Below are 20,063 nucleotides of genomic sequence, written 5' to 3' on the forward strand. Positions count from 1 at the left end.
TTATTTATTTGACAGACAGAGATCATGAACAGGCAGAGAAACAGGCAGAAAGAGAGGAGGAAGCAGACTCCCTGCTGAGCAGAAAGCCCGATGCGGGGCTTGATTCCAGGACCCTGAGACCATGACCTGAGCTGAAGGCAGAGGCTTTAACCCACTGAGCCACCCAGGTGCCCCAGGAAGAGAGAAACATCTTACTAAAAGCAGTAAATGACTGGATAGAAAGCTGCTGCTTTTTTTTTTTTTTTTTTTTTTTTTTAAGGTAAGCTCTGTGCCCAACATGGTGCTTGAACTCACAGTCTCGAGATCAAGAGTCACATGCTCTACTGATGGACCCAGCCAGGTGCCCTCTCTTTTTTGGGGGTGCCAAATCTTAATCCATTGTCAGACGCACCACTAAAAAAAGTCTGGTACTGCGCAGCACCATCGTCTGGTGGCTGGGAGAATGACCTTGTGTAAAACACGTCGACGCCCCCTCCCTCTTTGAAAATGTCCATCTTCTGTTTCCTCCCCACTCTGAGGCAAGTGAAACGCTGAAATTAAGCCCCGGCTTCTCATCGTGGTTAGCAACACGTACTTGGAGCTGGTCTGCCCTGGATGTGCAGTCTGGGCCGGCCACCCCTTCTCCTCGCGGGACCGGGGATGAGTGAACGGGCATCCCTGGGTCTCCATCGTCTCCCATGTGAAATGGCAGGTGTTGCAAAAATAGGACATTGGTCATCCCCGAAACGACTCGATCTTGGCACCTGAACAAAGTGTAGTTGTCGTAATTTCTAGAGAAGAGGTGGTTGAGGAGGTTTTCACAGCCCGAATGCTTCTCTGGACATAGTCACTAAGAAAGACTGTGTTGAAATCGAAGAGACAATTCAGAACAAGTTTCAAGAAGCTGGGAAAATAGGGAATTTGGGACGATCAAGAGTAATCCTGCCACCTGGAAAAGAAGGCAACACCCTCCTGTGGTTTTGGCTTTCCGAGAATCACTTCTGCATCCGGGCTTTAAGTGGACGAAGATGGAAAGAGATTGAGGAAGAGCTGATAGAAGGGCAAATGTGTTCCACTTCCCAGAAGGAGTCAGGAGCTATGCTGCTTCTCTGATTGTGGGTAAACTGAGACCGGCCTGCAAGGGAGACCTGCTGCCATCAATGCCTATGAAGCTCTTACAGCAGTAACAGGCACCAACCAAGCCCAACCCCACACCGTGCTGCTGTTGCTGCTTTGGTCATCACCCCCAAAGCCACGTTCCCAAGGAGAACTTCCCTCAAGGGGGCCAACCTGGCTCTTGAGGGAAGCGGGTGCAAAATCTCACTCCTGTTATAAAGCACACGTGTATGTCACAATACATACACAGATACGCAGTAGATCAGTGGTATTATCTCCTGGGGGGTAGTTCGAGAACTTTATACAAAGTCTGCAAAGTCTACAAGGCTTCCTTAAGCGGGTACAAGGCAGAAGCATGCTGATAACCCTGGCTGACACTGGCTTAACCAGGTGGGAGGAACATGGAACATGGAACATGGGAGCGGGGTAGGTACCCGATGTAAGAATAAAAATGGAGGGACCTCAGAAGGTGGGAAGGTGGTGGGAGGTAGACTTTGTGTGTGCAGCAAGCCTGATAAATGAAGTAGAAATGTCCCCTGAAGAAGGAACATAACCCTGATTGCTTCCCCTTCTTCCCGGTTTGGAAGGCTGCCTTGCATAGGGAGAAGAGAACAAAGTTCTTGAGAATTCTGGATCTGCCATTCATTCGCTGTGTGGTCTTGGGAAAGCGGCTGACCTCTCTGAGCCTCATCTATCACCCGAGGCTAGCAATGTGAGCGTCTGTGTCAATTACTTGAGGAGTAGCAGGTGTTTGGTAAATGCGAAGTCATTTTCACACTGTCCTCCTGGTCGAATAGTGGGGCCGATGAACTAGCAGTGGCTCAAATTTTCAGCAAGAGAAATTCATTCCTTTGAGAGGAACTTCTATCCCTTGACATTTTATTCAAAGTTTAGTCCTTCTCTTTTCTGTCTAGCCTTCTCTTCCAAAACACTGGCTCTTGATTTTCTTTTGAAACTTCTGATGACACACGCACTGAGGATGCATTCTGTGCCCAGCATTGCACGCACATTATTTTATTTAAACCTGAGAACAGCTCTGTGAAGTCTTGTACTGGGTATTCATCAGTTTTTAAAAAGTTTTAGCCATTTTCACAATCGTTGGGGGAGGCTCTTGTGGAGACTGAAGATACTGGAAATTCTTCTCATTTGCTTGTCACGAGTATCTATTCTTTTATTCATGTCTGTTCAAATCTTTCGCCCATTTAAAAATATTGGGTGGTTTTGGGGGGCCTGGCTGGCTCAGTTGGTAGAGCATGCAAATCGTGGGGTTGTGAGTTCGAGCCCCAGGATGTGTGTAGAGTTTACTTTAAAAATACTGGGTGATTTGTTTCCTTATTACTGAATTTTGGAGGTTTTAAAACTTACATTCTGGATGCAAATATGTGAATTGTCAGGTATATGATTTGCCAATACTTTTCATTTACTATGTGACTTGCTTTTTTTTTTTTTTTTTCCCTGTTAACAGTGTCTTTCTCAGAGGACAAGTTTTAAATTGGATGATGTCCGGTATATTAAAATTTTCCTCTTTAGATGGAGGTTTCAGCATTGTAGTTAATGTTTTTAAATACCATGAGCCAATCAAAATGCATCTGTGGTCCACATTCGCCCCTCGGGTCCAAACTTGGGGGATTTTTAGACTAGCAGAAAGCTCAGGGGCTGCGAAATTCCCAAAATCATACCTTTTGGGTCTCCCACAGCGGGGACTATGATGGATCGAGGTCCCCAGATGTTGCGCTCTGGGATGGATCGGCATTTGTGCGAAATCCACGTTCCCTAAGGTTGCTCCTTACCTGGGATCGCATGCCACAGGGATACGAAAGCAGGCTCCTTTTGGGGAGACACGGGGCTTTGGCAAAGCTTTCTGAGAAGTGCTTATAGTCTCAGACCTTTCCCACCTCCCTGTTCTTTCTTCTTTTTCTAGAGGGATGTGGTCGGCCTCTTCTCCCAGCCTCCTCCGGCTTCCTCCCCATCCTCCCCTCCTAAGAGTTTCCCCAGTAAGTGTCTTGTATGTCTTTTCCCAGCTTGGCGTCTGCAAGTCTGCTCATCAAATAAGTAATCCAATACTGGGGATCCCTTGCTTCAGGAATCCACCGGCTCTCCCGCCAGGCCTGGCAGGTGATGCAAATGAGTAAAGTGGTTCAGGTGAGGACTGAGAGGAATGGAAACCCCGTGCCCCATCTCACATGGACAGCGTCTGTCTCATTCTGATTGCGGCCAAGTTGGAATGTGAGCCCAGGGTTGTACATCATTAGATTTTAAAGGAGAGAAAATGGCAGAAAAGTTACAACCCCTAATTCAGTCTGCTCACTTGGCAGAAGAAGGAATCAAGGCAGGAAAAAGAAGTGCCTTTCCTCAGGGTACCTATGTCTGAGGTGGTAGAACGTGGCCAGAATCAGGAGATGCCAGATTCGCTTCTAGCTCTTTCCTTTTTTCCTCTCTACTCATTATTGGGTGTTGCTGTGGGTCTGTATTAGTTATCTATTTCTGTGTAACAAATTATCCACGCACAAGAAATACAGCAACTCATTGCACGACACTCAGTTTCTGTGGGTCAGAATCTGGACCCTGCATTCAAGGTGGGAGTTCAGGGTCTCATCTGAAGGCTCAGCGGGAGCGTCCAAGCTCATGCAGCTCTCGGTAAGATGTGCTTCCTCAAGAGTTGCTGGATGGAGGATTTCAGCTCTTTTCTTGCTGTTGGTCAGAGACCGCGGGCATTTCCTTGCCCCTGGGCTTTCCAGCATGGCGACTGGCTTCGTCAGAATGGGAGAACTGAGAAGGCAGTAGAGAGAGTCTGCTAGCAAGATGGAGCTCATGGTCTTTGACACCTAACCGTGGAATTGACTTCCCATCACAGTATTCCATGTGTTAAGAAGTCAGCTGGCCAGCCCCCACTTGAAGGGAGAGCATTACCCAGAGATATGGATGCCAAGAGGTGGGGACCGCTGGGAGCCGTTGTCTGCCATGGTTTCTAACGTCTTTCTTGAAAAATGGAAAGTCCCCAATTATGTTTGCCTTTCTTCTCTAAACCGGGAAACTAGTCTAGAGCAGAGAGGTCAGGGATCTACCTCAAAATGAAAATAAGTGCTAGTGTAACTGGAGAAAAACGATTGAGAAGGGAGAACCAGATTGATGGGAACAAGAAGGAAAGAAGTGGCAGGGGTCGGGTGAGGCAAGAGGAAGCTGCGAGCCAGGGCAGCACCCTGCTGTCCTCACCGTGCTCTCTTCCCATTGGTACTTTGCTATGGGCAGGCAAGACTGACCTAGATTGCGTTTAGCAAAATTCAGGACATTGCTTTTGCAGAAAGGATTTGCTGTCTGGATAACCATATATTTTTTTTCTTCTAGTAGGAGGAGTGTCCATAATTGTTGAGAAATACCCAGATCTAAACAAAGAAACTGTCTCCTTTGCATACAGGAAGTGTAGAACAGTGACCAAAGCGAGAACCTGGAATATTCTCCCAGGCCCAGCCTCACAGCCCGCCTGCAGTCCAGCGCCTTCGCCCCACTGGGTCCTCAGAACAAGTGGGACGTTGGTATTATACTCATTTTACAGAGTAAGAAATGGAGACTCCCAGAGATTATGAGACTTGCCCAATGTCACATCCAGGCGGGGCTGGAGCAGAAACGGACCCCTGTTTATTTCACTCCAGTATCCTTCCGCCAGAGCATTTCCCAAACTTTATTTCTTCATGTCTAAACCATCCTAACCACTGCCATACCTCGGATCACTTACTCTATTCTCACATACAGACACATTTTACTACTCGCTCTCCCTGACAGTCAATGGTCCAGGCTCCAGCCTGTGGTAGAGCTGAGCTCAATCCCGAGCCTACCCTGAGCTGGGTCATTCTGCACCAGCGACTGAACCTCTCTGAACTGTAAAATGGGGTGCCTGGGCTCACCTTGTTGGGTGACAGAGGCACCAAGTAAGATCCTGGAACTAAATCACGAGGCACATGGTAAGTGCCCCGTCAATATTTTGTAGAAGGGACCCTCAAGGAATGGGCTCTAGTTTTATTATCGCCTCTCAGACATGTATCCATGCTTAGCACATTTCCAACAATATCGTCAATATCAAGGAATTCCTTAGTACTGTCCATGACCTCCCCTAAATCTGCAATTAAATATTTGTTAAAACTGGAATGTAGATTTAATGTCTTGTGGTTTAAGACAATATCGAATAGCCTTGTTATTCTGGATAAAATCAGGGAAGCTAGATAAATACATTTGCTATAGTTTCTTTTTTTCTTCTTCTTTTTACTTGTGGAAACCATGATGACATAGCATCATGATGAAGATATAGATCCAGGCATTCATAAAATATGGTTTTAATTTCTGTGTGCTCCATTCATTGGCTTAGTGACCTTGGTTTTCCACTTAAATTTCATGGAGTCAGTTGGGATTGCTCTTAACTTGTAAGTAGCAACAGCCAACAATAACCCAACAGAGACTTCAATGAACAGGCTATTTTTTTTTTTCTCTCACTTAAAAAGAAATCCAGAGGCAGGCAGGCAGTTACTATAATGCTTCAATGGTTTAAGAATGTCAGAGCTACGCAGCTCTCTCCATTTACCTCCTTCTTCTTTTTAAGATTTTACTTATTTGAGACAGACAGAGAGAGAGAGAGCTCCAGAGAGAATGCATAAAGTGGGGGGAGGGACAGAGGAGGAGGGAGAAGCAGACCCCCCACTGAGCAGGGAGCCTGATGCAGGGCTCAATCCCAGGACCCAGAGATCATGGCCAAAGGCAGACGCTTAACCGGCTGAGCCACCCGAGGGGGTCCCCATCTCAACCCTACTTGATGCTTGCAGGATGTATTACCCACAGCACTTTCCAGTCGGGAAATGAAGACAGTAGAACTAAGGACATCTTTTCCTTCCTAAGACACAAAACTTCCTGAGACCCCGATCTCCTGCCTTTGCTGTACTGGCTTGAATTGTGTCATATTGCTGTGTTGCAAGGGAGCCTGGGGAAGGCTGTAGCATGGTTATGGGGCAGAGGCAGGGACCGGTGTGAGAATTTAATGAGATAATACACTTATCTGGGAGAGGGAAACTTGATTTCAGAGTCCTGCGGTGAGTAAGTATCAGACACAGGGCAAAAACTTGCTTTTTTCTACCAGACTGGAAGCTCCACGAGGGGGGGGGGGGGTTGTTCCATTTTTCTTGTTTATTGTTCTAGCTTGATGCCTGGAACATGGATAAACACATGGGGCTGCTCAGTAAATATTTGATAAGTGAATGAACAGTTAATGATAATTTGATATGTTTCTTTAGCTTACCATCATTCACCATTGTCTCAAAAAACATTTATTCAATGGCTATTAAATGAACCTCAGAACATAAGAGACCTAAAGCCAGGACTTTTGTCGGTATATTATTGATTGTCTGCTGTGTAACAAATTGCCCCAAAATGTAGCAACTTCACAACTTCACAACTTTCTTATCTCATCTAGTGTCTGAGGTCAAGAATCACTGGTAACAGTTTGAAGGGATGGTTCTGGCACCGGGCCTCTTACAAGCAGTGAAGATGTTGGCCGAAACTGCCAACATCTCAAGGCTCGACTGAATACAGTTGGATTATCTCCTTTTAAGAAGGTGCACATGCGTGGCTATGGGCTGGAGGCCTTCATTCCTCACGGTGTGGGCTTTTCCATAATGCGCTGGAACACTCTCAGAACACAGCAGCTGGCTTCCAGAAGGAATGAGAGGGAAACAGCAATGTATTTTATGACTGGCCTTAAATACCACATAATGTCACTTGCACAATATTCCACTCCCCAGAAACAAGTCACCAGGTTCAGCCTACACTCAAAGCGAAAGGAAACAGCCTCTGCCTTTTGAAACAAGGGAGTGGCAATGAACTCACGGCATTCAGGGACATATTTTAAAACCACGGCTGTCTGTTCCGTTCAGTGCTCAAGATATGCTTGGTGCATACAGTAGGTGCTTACTCAGAGCTGGTTCCAGGATTGCAGGCTTTGCAGTTTGGGGGCTTTCCTTAATAAAAGGAATACAAAGTTAGTTATAAAAGTTAATACTTAATTTGCATAAAAGACAATATTACAAATGACAACACTTTTTGATCTGAAAAATACTATTATTATTGTCAATTTGGAATGTTTCTTCTAGCTTCTCTATTCATCTCTAGTTAGGTGATATAAATTTTTAGAGTTACTAGGTCCAATTTGGGGAAACATCTGTTAATTTTCTTTCATATATGCCCTCTTTAAGATTTCAGGACAATACAAGCTTTCTTGGGCAGGGATGAGGCTCAAATACTCCTTGAATGACTGTACTGTTTGTGGTTGCTTTCCTTTGTAAAGATGGAACATGCATTGTTTGTTACTGTTGTCAATGCAGTATTTTAGCAAGCACGTGGGTCCCTCCCTCCCCCACCCCACCATGATCATGTAACATTTACTCCTCTATGTTAATTTTATGTCAATGTGACTAGATCGTTGGGTACTCAGATATTTGGTTAAACTTTATTTCTGGGTGTGTCTGAGAGGGTGTTTCCAGATGAAATTTGAATCCACAGATTCAGGAAAGCACCTTGCCTTTCCCCAGTGTGGCCGGGCATCATCTAATTCGCGGAGGGCCTGAATAGAACAGAAAGGCAGAGGAAGGCAGAATTTGACCCTCCCTGCCTGACTGCTGGAGCTGGGACCTCAGTCTTTTCCTGCTCTCCGTGCTCCTGGGATGCAGGCCTCTGAGCTCAGGCTGAATCACACCAGCTCTCCCGGATCTCCAGCTTGTAGATGACAATCAGGAGACCTCACAGCCTCCCTAGTTGTGTGAACCAGATTCCTTATAATAAATAAATAAACAAATATTCTACTGTTTCTGTTTCACTGGAGAATCCTCCTACAACAATGAAATAACCCAAAAGCTTGTCATTACTTTTACTGAAAACCATCTCTTGTTCTTACCAGGATGACTTATGTTCGCTTTTGGCAGACAACTTGCCAGAGTTCCAAGGTCAAGATGCATCAAATATCATTATATTTCCATGATATTCCATAATAGTTCCAACCGGAACCGTTGGAAATACACTAAGTAGAAACATCCTTTGTGTCTTCCCACACATACTTACTGCTTGTAGAACTGACATGAGGAAATTCAGATGTCAATGTCACATAAACACTAATTGGAATACAACCATTCTCCTCTGTTTACTTAACGTGTACAGTTTTTTTGCACCATAACGTCATAGTTATAAAACGCCTAAAATAATTAAGCACTTCACAAAAACTCTGTTGACTAACCCCTGTCCCATGGCAATGAGTAAGAGACACACTTGACTTTCAACTTCATTAAAGCATCGGCCATTTGTCAGTCCCTAATACACACCACACTGTGTATTGCCTCGGAACAACCTCCCTGCTGTCCTTTCTCAATACATTCCCCGTCAACCGTCAACAAGAACTAGATATGTCTTACCATGGTGGGTAAGCGTGAGGGCTCTGAAATCAGAGAGCCTCGGTTTGAATCCCAGATATGTAACTTACAAGTCGTGGAAGCGTGGAGAAGTCACTTACCCTCTTGGGTCCTCATTTTTCTTATCTGTCATTTGGAGATAACCACAGTAACTGTGACATTAAGCATTGAGGGTTAAATAAACTGATGTAGGCAAAGCGCTAAGAACAATGCTTGGCCGATGGTGAGCACTGGACTGGATACTGCCTCTCCAAGGTCTAGTAAATACCGATGAGCTCAGTGAGCATCTCTATAACGAGGGAACCATTTCTTTGGACGAAGCATTTGTGAAATAAAGGCTTTATCTAGTGCTGAATAAATAAATGAGTGCCTTATACCTCTTTTATTCTTCAACCACATGCTGCTTTATTTGAACATTATGGGCCTCAAATTTCAGTTAGTGCATGAAAGGTTATAATTGACCTCAATTTACATAACAAAGTCAAATCAGGAAGGCAAGTGTTTGAAGGATCTTTTAAAATTAAATTTGCTCCCCACCCCCCAACCCCTGCAATTTAGTAACTGTATTGGTATGCCCATAGTCAGATTAAGACGTGGAAGTATGGGCGTCTGGGTGGCTCAGTGTGTTAAAGCCTCTGCCTTCGGCTCAAGTCATGATCCCAGGGTCCTGGGATCAAGCCTCGCATCAGGATCTCTGCTTAGCAGGGAGCCTGCTTCCTCCTCTTTCTGTCTCTGTCTCTGTCTCTGTCTCTCTCTCTCTCGACCTGCCTCTCTGCCTACTTGTGATCTCTGTCTGGCAAATAAATAAATAAACAAATCTTTAAAAAAAAAAGACCTGTAAGTATTATGGGGCCTACATCAGTCCACTATTGCCACAATAATACCGTGTAACAAATGATTCCTGAACTCAGTGGTTTAAAACAGTAATTACTTAATCCCACAAAAACATCTCTGCAAGTTGGTTGGTGTTCAGATGATCTAGACTGCGCTGGACTGGGCTTTCAATTGTGGGTCACAGCCAGATCTGCCCCAGGCGTTTTTCATCCTCCTTGGTTGAATAGACCTACACTCCTCATGGCAATGTTGGAAGTGCAAAAGGGCGTGATCCACCACACGAATGCACTGCCAGCTCGGCTGGAATCAAGCTTGCTAACAGCCTATTGGCCAACAAAATCACATGGCCAAGTCCAAGGTCAGTGGTGCAGGGAAGTATATTCTAGCCAAAGCAGGAGTGGGGGAGGAGTATTTTCTGAACAATAATCCATATTCTCTCAGGACCTGCCCCCACATGAAAATTAACATAAAAAAAGTCAAACTAGAATAAAAAATTGAGTTGAGTTTCTCAGTGACAAAAGCATGCGTATGTTGAAATTTAAAATAACTTTTCTGAATTATCCGGTTGTCTCCTCCGGAGGACAAGGAAGGATTGTGGTGGTTGGTGGCCTTGCTTTTCTGGACTGTAAGTGTGTGTTGAGTCTGCACACTAGGCAGTCCAGCGTCAATAACAGTTCCTCCTTGTGTCCCAGCACCTGGCACACAGTAGGCATTTGACAAAGCTTGCGGAAGGCAATTGTAGAATTCTATAAATGTATAGCGATTGCATCAGTGCAAGGTGGCTCTATTTGCTCGAGATAGTGTCAGGTACGTTGTAAGTGTTACATGTTCTACGGCAAACTTCAAAAAGACTTACGGGGTGTGAAGGCACACACAGCTTCCAACAATGACCCGCATATTGTGGAAGTGTCCAAGCCAGTTGCTGCCTCCGGTTTTCTGTCTGTTTACCCTGCCGTGCAAATGAAATGACATTCTCATCTGATGCTGCTCAAGGGAAAATGGATGTCTCAAAAACCATCACCGGTAATGAATATAAGATAAAATGCGAATGAAAGCCGGCTTTCAAAACCTCACATTTCCCTTTCATCCACTGTTTATTCAATAATTACACAGTCAGTTACAACTTGCACAAATGATTTTATATACCTATTACTCTATAAATATCTACAGTGTCTGTGTATTTATAGATAAAGAGGGAGGAGACGATCATGATTGAGCAAACATGTTCTGACAGCAGAGTAACTTTGCAAATATCTGTAAAGTTCAGGTTCTGCCAAGGCTAGTTTTTCCCGACCCGGGAGAATTCACATAGTGTTACGAATTTTAATCATCATAACTACCTTTCACTGAGAACTTAACACACACCACACATTGAGTGAAGTGAGATCTCTCTCTCTCTCTTTCTCTCAGTATGTATTTTTTCTGACCTATGTAAGAGTACTGTCATGGTAAAACGAACCCCCATTTTACAGAAGGGAACACAGAGGCTCAGTAAATATTGTGAGCCTGTATTTGAGCTCCACCATGCTTGACTAGAAATTAGGGCTGTGTTGAGAGTTGACTACCCCAAGCGGCGCCTGGGTGGCCCCATTGGTTAAGTGTCTGCCTTTGGCTCAGGTCTCGAGCCTTTGGCTCACTCCCAGGATCGAGCTCAAGTCCAGCCCCACGTCCAGCCCCATGTCGGACTCTCTGCTCGGCAGGGAGTCTGCTTCTCCCTCCCTATCCCCCAGTTTATTCTCTCTCTCTCTCCCTCTCACTCAAATAAATAAAATCTTAAAAAAAAAATGTTGACTACCCACCTCTGTACACAGAAGGCGACCTGAGGACAACTGAGGTAGGCATACTGATATCCATGGAGCTGTCCCATTGTCTTTATTTCTTGCACCAGAATTAACGTAACCGAATGCCCCATCTGGGAAGCCACCTCAGGGCCACTCTGCAAAGATTTGTTGGTGCATCTCTACTCTGTTTTCCTTCAGTTATTTAGCACAAAGCTTCTTCTTATTAGATAACCAGTACAGGCGTGGTATCACGTCTGGATTATCAGGGACCTCTGGTTTGAAAATGTTCCCTCCCGTAGCCGTCAGTGAAACCTAGAGATGAAATCTTAAAGCTTGTGATAAAGCTTCAAATGGCCTCCACTCAGAGAAGGGATTAATTATGTGTGATTTTTCAAGCAGTATCTGTAGATTCAACAGATAAGTTGTCTCCTTTCTGTCTGGCCCATGCCTTGGGCTGGCACCTTTATTGAATCACGACTGTTAGCTTTCCCTGGCCCTGAATGTGGGCACCAGGAGCCTCATTCAGGTTTAGCCATTGTCCATGCAAAGCTCATTATTGCTCTCCTGGTTGAAATTTGAAGGGAAGAACAACAATTAGGGAGTTATGTGCTGTGAAGGGAGCAATTGGGTTGGAAAGGCTCAAAAAAAGGAAAAAAAAACAGCCTTAAAAGAAATTTCCAGGAAATTTCTGATTTTTTTTTTTTTATAACAAAAGAAGTTTAGGAGGATCTTTGTTTAAAACAAAAAACAAAACAAAACAAAACAAAAAACCCATGAGGGTTTCTGCCTTGTCAGTTAAGAGCAATCTTTCAAAGGCATCCAAAAAGAAAAAGTTGGCTCTGCTTTCGGAGTTGCTAGCCGGAGAACAAAAGAAGCAAGGGAAAGTTTGACTTGACTTCCTCTGCAATTTGTTTATATCATCAGAGCAGAAAGAATCTCGGGGCTCGGGCCGGGCTCAGCGGGCCACTTCCTGAATGAAGAGAGAGAGAGAACCCCTGTCCAGTTCACTGAAATGTGCGGCGATCGGCAGAAATCCCGGCCGACTGGAGGAGCCCAGAGGGCAAAGGAAGAACATTTCTCAATTCAGCTGCAGTCTGACAAGAGACCTGCAAAGTCCTGACTCAGTGTTACCAAATCCTCCCCCAGCCCCTTCTGGCGAACACCTGGAGGACTGCCCGGAGGAGGGGTAGCTTCTGCTGGCTGGTTGCTGGGAGTCTGCTCATCCAAGACTGTGTGTGTCCATCTCTCCGATTCAGGGCCCGCTGAGGAACAGCCCTCAAATGACAAATATTGACTGGAAAATAATGTCCAAATCAGACATAACTGAAAGGCTAAGGATCTGTTTACTTCTCCCAGTAGTAGTCGGCTGAAACAGCCAAACCAGTTAGACAACCTTTTTTTTTCCCCCCCTGGTCAGGTATGTACTGACTCACTGGCAACAAACTTCAGAAATTTGAGCAGAGAGAGGTTTTCTCTCTCTCTAGGTTCTCCTGGGCACAATGCCTATAGCCCCTCCTCCGTCCCCCCTTACCGAAAAAGGCTCGAGTCTTTGATTATGGCTGTTAATTTCCTGTCACTTGCCTTGGTAGGCTGGAGGGAGGCCCGAGGATTTAGACAGAAAACACCACATTGGGCTCCCCACGAACTCTTCCCCTGTGTGGCTCTCCAGCCCCTTTCAGAACTTGATATTCGGGGGAGGTTGGCCATCGCTGGCCTGTTACAGAGAAATCTGAAGCCAGCGGGTAAAAGGCTAAGAAAGGGATAAATACGGTTAAGTGGTGAACGCTTTTGGCCGAGTACCCTTCCTGGAGACAGACCTCGTTGGTCTTTGGAGCAGAGGAGGGGCCTGCAAAACACGCAGACAGAACCCAGGGCGACGGGGACCTAGAAGGGAGGGACGGGGTGACCCGACACAGGGGGGGTTTCCTGATCCCCGAAAGGTGGATGGCGCAGGTGTCCGTGAGGCTGAAGGCAGTGACTGGGAATGATGGACACACAGTGATTTCAAAGCTCACCGCTTCTTACTGGCAGTTTTGTTTTGTTTTCCAAGTGTGGAGGGCAGGTTTCCATCAATTCTCTCGTCTAATTCCTGCTTCCTGCCAACCGGCCGCTGTTGGGTGTTTTCGAGAAAAATCCTGGGTTATCATTATAGAATTTCAAAAACCCCCGTGTTCAATTAGCCTGCTTTTGAATCCCTTCTGGTGGTTGGTTAAATATGGGCCCAAAGGGCTTTTTTTGTAAGTGGAGCTGATCTTGGGGTGAGAAACCTTAAGCTTCGGAGCGTAAAGAAACTGAAAAATAATGTGTTAATGGCGCCGTTTCTGGAAGACTTGAAGATTGCCTTCTTTCAGTCTGTTCTGCTCTATTCTATTTCAGAGACCTATGAACATTTCCAAGTGCCAAGGGGCTATTATATTCAAAGGACACTTGGATATTCTTTATGAAGGTTGCCTTGCACTTGTGTAGAATGTTTACAAGGTTAATCAGTACGCTTTCTCATCACTCTACATGTTAAATGGCTCCAAATTGCTCCCACGTTTATTTGAGAGTCATTGAAAGTGCCTGAATGGAGCCGGGATATTCTTTGTTTCCCTTTGATTTGGAAACAAAAGACTCAGGAAAAAAAGTTTACTTTGCTGCTGAATGCCGTATGCAGATGAACCTATTGTCAGTTGAATGAAACCAAGGATCTGAAGACTTTTTTTCCAAGAGGCTTAGAGCAGGAGGAGTCCTCTGGTAGTTACAGCCCATGTTTGAATTTGCCTCCATTTTTCATTTTGTGGTCCTGTGCTTGGGTTTCACGCAGGCTTAAGTCCCACCCCAAGGGCTTCAGAGATAATGGAGCATAATCAGTGGAAGGGAATCAGCATCAACTATGACAAAAGTCGCTGTGTTGCTTCCGAAGTGGGACATACCCATACCGTGTGGACATCAGAAGACAGTGGTGCCCTCCATCCATTCATTGTCTCACCTTTTGGTCTTTTCCAATTTCTGGAGATCCGAGCCTCTTATCGTCAGCACATTGACATTTTGGGCTGGATCCTTCTCTGTCCCAAGGGGGCTGTCCTGGGTATCATCCCCGGCCCCAACCCCGTAGCCACCAGCAGCACCGTCAAGCAAAAATGTCTCCCAACACCGCCAAGTGTCCCCGGGAAGGGGTGGGGGGGCCTGGATCCCCTGTGGTTGAGAACCAGTGTTCTCGAACAGCCTACCCACAGAAACCCGGTTTGAAGAGAGAGAAGATTAACTTCATGCTCAGCCCGTTATAGGAACAACGACTGGTGACAGAGTAGCTATTTCCATCAGAATTCAGGGTTAGAACTGAACATCTGAGCGGGAAAGGGGAAAGAGAATAAATCAAAGGACTCGGAGAGAACGTAAAGCCGGCCCCTCTGACAGGCGAAGACCAAGCGGGAGGAGCCTTCCAAGATGGGCCATCAGACGGGCCATCAGACGGGCCATCAGACGGGCTTGCCCTCGCCATCTGCACCATCATGATGTTTTGTGATTTTTCTTTAAGTAGCACCTGGTTTCATCCGTCTGTCGCATTTCCCCTCCTACTGGCAAACATCTTAGAGTAGGATGAAAACAACATGCCCCAGAATCCTTGTCCTTATGGCCCGGAAGTAATAGTTACTCATTTAACATCTGTGGATAAAAATGGACGTGTACCACAATAAAAAACCCCATGGGTATTTCATGAGACACTGTTAAGACAATAGATAGAAAATGTATTTCAAAAACTATGAATGGGGCACCTGGGTGGCTCAGTGGGTTAAAGCCTCTGCCTTCGGCTCAGGTCATGATCTCAGGATCCTGGGATCAAGCCCAGGATCAGCGGGGAGCCTGCTTCCCCCTCTCTCTCTGCCTGCCTCTCTACTTGTGATCTCTGTCAAATAAATAAATTAAATCTTAAAAAAAAAACCCAAAACCAACAACTATGAATAGATACGGTTTTAGGAAGTATAAAAACATATTGAAATACGGGGTGCTTGGGTGGCTCAGTTGGTTATGTGTCTGCCTCCGGCTCAGGTCCTGATCTCAAGGTCCTCCCTCATCGGGAGTCTGCTTCTCCCTCTCCCTCTGCCCCTCGCACTGCTCGTGCTCACTTGCATTCTCTCTTTCAAATAAATAAATAAATAAATAAATAAAATCTTTAAAAAAAGTATTGAAATATAAAGATATGTTTATTTTTTATTATTTTTTAAGATTTTGTTTTTAAGTAACCTCCACACCAAAGTCAGGGTTTGAACTCACGACCCCAAGGTCCAGAGCCCACATGTTCTTCAGAATAAGCCTGCCCTGCACCCCTTGAAAAGTGAAGAAATGTTAAAAAAAAAATAGATAAAGCTCTGTTTCTATGGTCGTTATACTTCACATTGATCCTTTTTTATTAAATATCTCAAAAAGAAATGTAATGCCCAGAATGGTATATTGAGTTTTATATAGACAAAGATAATAAAACTATCAGCGTTCACTTTTTACTTTTTTTTTTTTTTTTAAGATTTTATTCATTTATTTGAAGAGACAGAGCAAGAGAGGAAACACAAGCAGGGGGAGTGGGAGAGGGAGAAGCAGACTCCCTGTGGAGCAGGGAGGCTCATGCAGGGCTCGATCCCAGGACCCCGGGATCATGACCTGAGCCCGAGGCAGATGCTTAACAACTGAGCCACCCAGGCACCCCTAATTTTTACTTTTTAAAAAATAAATTTTAAATTATGAGATGTTTGGAACACTACTGACAAGTGGACAGGATAGCATACCCGACGCGTGCTCACAGCTAAACTTTGCTGGACTCCAGACTCCCAGTTGAGGGCGTTTACTGGTCCGCCGGGCAGAGCGCATTCCTCCCTCCTTCGCCTGCGTGGCTCATCCCTCCTTCACCTCACCCAGGTCACTGCGGACGTGTCTCCCGGCCCTTCTCTATGCTGAGTGCAACCACGAAATGTATTCCATAAATAACCAGAAAGCACGGTCCGTCTCCGTCGGTCTCCGTCGGTCCCTCTGTACCCAACTCTGCTTTACCTTCTCTTTGTGACACTTGTATTATTATATACTTATATACAATGTATACTACATACTTGATTTGTTTGTTTCGTGTCTGTTTCCTCCAACTGGAATGTATGCTTTGTTTTATCTACAATACCTGGTACCCAGTAGGCGCTCAATAACGATGTGCTGAATGAAAGTGTTATTGACTAGGCAAAATTTGTGGGCACGCGTGGGCCGGTAACGACTTGGTGTGGGTTGCTGCATTCTTGCACTCTTGTTAGTGACCTTTGTCTGCTCAAGTACAATAATATTCTATTTAATATTTAATTGGGTTAGCCTGGCAAGTTAAATATGCTAAGCAGTTAATCTTTTATTCATTTTAAAGAACAGGTTTCGCTTTTGAATAGAGAACAGTCTAATGAAGAAAATCAAATCAGACCTAAGTCTATCGGTAATAGGAGACCCACTGATATTTATACAAGCAAAGAGTAATAAAAATGCATGCATATAGTTCCAGACTTCAAATTTTATAGACACTTAGAGCTTAAAAAGACATCCCCCTATCTACTTTCCTGGTTCCTATCACAAAAAGAAAGACTTGTAACTGATTTCTCATGGATTATTCCCCAAAAGTTTTCTATGCCTGTAGGCATAAATTTACTAGCAAAATCTACTGTCTATTCAAATTTTTTTGAACGCATCTATGTACACACACACACTGGGAGAGTTTCTCCCACAGCCCTTGTGCAGTTTGTACTTAGATATTTATTTGCTTAACTATATGTTGAACGTCTGTCTCTCCTCCACCTCCCTCTACCTGACGGTCCGCTATTACAGTCCCCAACGTCTGGCGCCCAGGAGGCCTTAGTGCTTATTGGCTGAGTGGGTGGTTGAACTGGGATGCACTTTTCTGACAGCAGCCACTGCATTTTTATTAATGTACTTTGACAGAAACAGAATTTTTTTACCATTAGTGAAGCTCTTTAAGATGCATATTTGGGGCACGTGGGTGGCTCAGTGGGTTAAGCCTCCGCCTTCCGCTCAGGTCATGATCCCAGAGTCCTGAGATTGAGCCCCGCATCTGGCTATCTCCTGGGCAGGGAGCTTGCTTCCCCCTCTCTCTCTCTGCCTGCCTCTCTGCCTACTTGTGATCTCTCTCTCTCTGTCAAATAAGTAAAAATCTTTAAAAAAAAAAATGTGTGTTCAATGAATATTTATAGTTTTTTTTTTTTAGAAGAACTGATTGCGTTCTACAGAGTCTTCACATAAATGATCTCGTGCGAGCCTCGGGGATATCTCCTGAAGTGGTTATTTTGTTTATTTTAATTTTATTTTACTTTACCTCTTTATTTTATTTATTAAAATTCAATTAATTAGCATATAATGTATGAATGGTTTCAGAGGTAGCGCTCCGAGCTCCATCAGTCTCATAGAACACCCAGAGCTCGTCACGTCACGTGACCCCCTTACTGTCCGTCACCCACGTGCCCCATTCCTCTGCCACCGACCCCTTCAGCGACAACCCCCCAGTCTGTTCCTTACGATTAAGAGCGTCTTACGGTTTGCCTCCCTCTCTGCTTTTGTCTTGTGCTAGCTTTTCCTCTCTGAAGTGGTTATTTTCATTCCTATTCTTCAAATGAGGAAACAGAGACTCTGAGAAGTCAGAGCCCAGCTATAGGTTACCCTTTTAACATCAGGACCAAGTTCTAGGCCTCTGTGCCCTCTTCATCTTCCTAACCGTCTTCCTCTTTACCAACCCCCAAAGTCCTAATGTTATGACTGTTTTCGTCTGGCTCTGAACACCGCGCCCTTCTGTGTCGTTTGCCACACAGATCCCTTTCTGTGTCTCAAGCCCAGCAGATCAGGGGAAGAGCAGAAAGCTCTACAAAACAAGAAAAAAACCCAAACAAACAGAAAACACTTCCACCAGGAAAGACACTTCTTGATAGGGCAGAAGCTCGTCAACACACTTCGAAGAATCAGGCCTGAGCCTCAGACTCAAAACCTAGAAAGCAGGTTGTAAACGACCTAAGAAAGAAAACCACCTGGGATGTGTGTGTGTGTGTGTGTGTGTGTGTGTGTGTGTGTGTGTAAAAATGTGGCCACGGAGTCCAGGGCACAGGGTGTGGGAGACTCAAAGGTTATTCTTTAACATGGAGAAAACCTGTGTGCAGGGCCCAGGAAGTGAAAACAGTTCTCTAGGGACTGGGGTCTCCAGAGGAGTAAAAACAGATAAATATAAAGATAAGCCTTTTGTTCTGCAAGTGTGAGTGCGTCTTGCTAGGGTGGCTCTCCCACCTGTCTGTGCGTCCGTCTGTCTGTCCGTGGAGTCCTAAGAGCAGCCTCGGTCCTTCTGCCGGTTCTGGTGGTGTACGGAGAATTATTTCCAAACGCAATAATCACTGCAAGAGTGAGACGGAGGGAGGGAGGTGGGGGGAGAGACAGAGAAACAGAGAGACAGAGAGACAGAGACGAAATTAGTTTTCAGGTCCGAACGGTGTTGGCTGTTTTCACAGCAACCTGAAAACGAGCACGGCGACAAGTAGAAGCTGAGGGCAAGGCCTTAAGAAGAACCTTCACGTGCTGGGGTCGGGCAGGGAAAATCAACCCCACGGAGGATGGGGCCGGGGCGGGCGGGAGTGGGGATCCCCGCTGGCCCCTGTCCTGTGGTTTGCCAGCTCGGCCCGACTCACAGAGGTCAGGAAGAGGGGTCCGGACGGGAGGAGATGGCCACACTCCACGTTCGTGCCTCGCCCTGAAAAGAAGGAGAAGACGAACAAGCCAACTTCAGAATCACACACAACTAAGGGAAGCCTTAAGGCCAAAAAAAGTCTCAGGCAGTCTAAAAGAAGACACACAGGAGGAATTTCTCTGTGAACCACATGAGCAAGTGCCCCATCCTCACCTCTGATTATTGTCTTGTAATCGTAGGCTTAAAACTGCCCATAAAACACATCTACCGTTGTGCCCGGTGAGGACGCTGGTCACCGTGGGAGGGGACGGTGACAAGCAGCGGCACGAAGACCTTCAGGGGAGCCGAGGACCTGGTACATCACTTTGGGAAACCCATCACGCTGGATACTTCCCTCGTGCCCACTGTTTTGTGCGTGATATTTTACTCACGTTTAAAAGTAAAGCCAATGGGGCGCCTGGGTGGCTCAGTGGGTTAAAGCCTCTGCCTTCGGCTCAGGTCATGGTCTCAGGGTCCTGGGATCGAGCCCCACGTCAGGCTCTCTGCTCAGCAGGGAGCCTGCTTCCCCCCCCCCCCCGCAGGTGTCTCTGCCTCCTTGCGATCGCTCTCTCTCTGTCAAATAAATAAATAAAATCCTTTAAAAATAAAATAAAATAAAAGTAAATCCAGTGTCATCTCCCTGTTCCTACCTCCTTGTCAGTGTCACACTCCCGGTGACCAAGGCGGACTTGGCTTCTCCTCCTGCCGTCCCGTCTCTCCTCTCCGAGCCCTGGCAGCCTCGGTCCAGCTCCTCACACCAACGTCAGCATCACCGCGGACTCTACTTCCTCTGAGCCCGTCGCCCAGTCTGTGTGTCTTACTGACTTAGGCCCCTCACCCGTCCCAGACCTCTCTGATTTCTTCCCTTTCCGCCCACCTTTCCCAGCCAGTGCTAGAGGATGCGGGCCGACCCCCAGAGACCCACGGCTGCTTTCCGGCTTTTACACGTGTGTGTGTGTGTGCGTGTGTGTGTGTGTGTCTCACGTGAACCCACACTCCAAAGTTACTCTTTTAAAAATGGGAAACCAGGGGGCGCCTGGGTGGCTCAGTGGGCTAAAGCCTCTGCCTTCGGCTCAGGTCATGGTCTCAGGGTCCTGGGATGGAGCCCCGCATCAGGCTCTCTGCTCAGCGGGGAGTCTGCTTCCCCCCGCCCCCTGCCTGCCTCTCTGCCTACTTGTGATCTCTGTCTGT

General features: G+C 45.9%; 2 long non-coding RNA genes across 4 annotated transcripts; both read right to left on the reverse strand.

The window, feature by feature from the left end:
• Positions 1–6,443: 6,443 nt before the first annotated feature.
• Positions 6,444–11,272, reverse strand: LOC132022805 (uncharacterized). Its single transcript, XR_009405734.1, has 3 exons — positions 11,168–11,272; positions 10,225–10,317; positions 6,444–7,094 (listed from the first exon to the last, which is right to left on the reverse strand). It is a non-coding gene; the product is annotated as an uncharacterized LOC132022805 (long non-coding RNA).
• Positions 11,273–14,502: 3,230 nt separating this feature from the next.
• LOC132022806 (uncharacterized) lies at positions 14,503–20,021 on the reverse strand. Of its 3 annotated transcripts, XR_009405737.1 has the most exons (6): positions 19,523–20,021; positions 19,265–19,348; positions 18,835–18,896; positions 18,440–18,543; positions 15,913–16,077; positions 14,503–14,797 (listed from the first exon to the last, which is right to left on the reverse strand). It is a non-coding gene; the product is annotated as an uncharacterized LOC132022806 (long non-coding RNA). The 3 variants fall into 3 exon arrangements; XR_009405735.1 differs by lacking the exon at positions 14,503–14,797 and having other exon boundaries at positions 15,612–16,077; XR_009405736.1 differs by lacking the exons at positions 14,503–14,797; positions 19,265–19,348 and having other exon boundaries at positions 15,612–16,077.
• Between the last annotated feature and the right edge of the window lie 42 nt (positions 20,022–20,063).

Source organism: Mustela nigripes, chromosome 7 (genome assembly GCF_022355385.1).
Source record: "Mustela nigripes isolate SB6536 chromosome 7, MUSNIG.SB6536, whole genome shotgun sequence".
Classification (NCBI taxonomy): Eukaryota; Metazoa; Chordata; class Mammalia; order Carnivora; family Mustelidae; genus Mustela; species Mustela nigripes.